General features: G+C 51.1%; 1 long non-coding RNA gene across 2 annotated transcripts in view; it reads left to right on the top strand.

Moving 5' to 3' along the window:
• LOC102377933 overlaps window positions 1–2027 on the top strand; it is a 47876-nt gene that overhangs the window by 3920 nt on the left and 41929 nt on the right. The gene's annotated exons all lie outside the window — the stretch shown is intronic.

Raw genomic sequence — 2027 nt, 5'->3', positions numbered from 1 at the left:
GGCTTTCCTGAAGTCAAGGACTTGTGCGTTGCTGACCGACTTGCCAGCTTTTCGGCGGATGGTGAAGGTGATCAGCTCGTGGTCGCTGTCACCCAGCTTCCCATCGATCACTAGGTCGCCGACTAGGTCATCCCCAGTAGCCAGTACCAGGTCGAGCAGCGCTTTGCCTCTCGTTGGCCCATAGACTTCTTGAGTCAGGTAGAGGTCATCCACGCACGAGAGGAAGCTCTGCGACCGCTCAGATTTTGCTGAGCGATCCTCCCATGAGATGTCTGGGTAATTGAAGTCACCCATGACAACCATGGTCCTGGAGCAAGCTGCCTCAGCCAGTTCCTGAGCAAACTCCTGGTCAAGCTCAGGACTTTGGGTGGGAGGTCTGTAATAGACTCCCACCATTGTGTCCCCTGTGCCCTGTTCCCCACGGATTTTAACCCAGAGGGTCTCCAGCCGTCCACCCTGGTCGCCAATATCGGCTTGCAGGGACGTGTAGCTTTCCTTAACATAGAGAGCTACCCCCCCGCCCCTTTTCTCTACACGATCCCTCCTGTACAGGGTATAGCCATCTATCCCCGTGGTCCAGTCATGGGTGGAGTCCCACCAGGTCTCCGTTATCCCTATGACATCGTAATTGTTTGCACTGAGCATGAGGATGAGCTCCTCCTGCTTATTCCCCAAGCTCCTGGCATTAGTGTACAGGCAGGCAAGTGCCCCCTGGGGGGCTCCTTCCTTGCACACAGATTTTACCAGGGCTGGGGCAGGGGTGGGCTCCCTAAAGTGCCGTGATCTGCTGGCTTTGCAAGGATTGCTCAGTGGGCCAGCAGTGGCAGTAGTCCCCCCATCCCCCAACCGGCTTAGTTTAAAGGCCGGTGGAGCAGGTCAGCCAGTCTGGCTGAGAAGAGCCTCCTCCCTAGGGGAGAGAGGTGGAGGCCATCTCTTCCCAGCAGCTCGCTGCCTCTCTCACCAGAGAGCGTGCTGTGGTCATGAAAGCCAAAGCCTTCCTGACGGCACCAGCACTGCAGTCTTTGGTTGACTGTTTTCTGGACAATATGCACATTTCTTCCTGACAGAGAAGCTGCCTACTCGGCTCACACCCGAACAACCCCAGCTGCACCATACTGCCCCCCACCTCCAGCCTAACCCTAAACTTGACCCATCAGCCCCTTTCCCATGTCTCGGCAGCCTCCCAGCACAGACTCTACAACTCCATCCAATTTAGTGTCATCCACACATTTGCTAAGTGTGCACTCAATCCCTTCATTCAACTCATTAATTAAGATATTGAAAAGTACTGGACCCAAGATGGTCCCCTGGGGAGCCCCACTTCATACCAGCTAGATATTGAGTCATTTATTACTACTTGTTGAGCACAATGATCCAACCAGTTACATATCCACCTTACAGTGTATTCATCTAGTCTGTATTTCCTTATCTTGTTTTGAGAATACTGTGGGAGACAGTGTCAAAACCACTGCTAAAGTCAAGTATCACATCCACTGCTCTCCCCTCCATCCACAAAGCCTGTCACCAATATCATAGCCTGTCACCTTATCATTCACAAGTCTACTTATACTGTACAGTCTCTGGGGGGGTAGACTGTTTCTTACATGCACACACACTACCTGTGCCAGGTGCAGCTTTTGCGTGCTACTATTTCAATACATATTTGTTCTTATGCTCCAAGACTATCCTTGGGATCTCAGTATTGTCAGACAATACAACAACTGTTGCACAAAATCCTTCTTATGGCACATATAGCATTATGTTAAAGGGTGTCCCAGCCATAACACCTCTGTATTCAAATGTCTGGTGAAGTGAGCAACATGTTCGTACTAGGCCTGTGTGAATAGGGAAGTATTTGATTCGTATTTGGATTTAGCCAATTCAGAGGACAGTTATTCGATTCGGATCCCTTGTCCTGAATTGATTTGGCTGAATCAGCTTCAGAAGATTCAGCCCTGATTGGGAGAGGTTTGGTGATTCAGATTGGCCAGGGAGAGGCAGGCATAGCCGGGAAGTTGCAGGTTCTC

This window comes from Alligator sinensis, unplaced genomic scaffold, assembly GCF_000455745.1.
Source record: "Alligator sinensis unplaced genomic scaffold, ASM45574v1 scaffold591_1, whole genome shotgun sequence".
In the NCBI taxonomy this organism is placed as follows: Eukaryota; Metazoa; Chordata; order Crocodylia; family Alligatoridae; genus Alligator; species Alligator sinensis.
The sequence above is the reverse complement of the archived record's forward strand: the minus strand, read 5'-3'. Positions and strand labels throughout refer to the sequence as shown.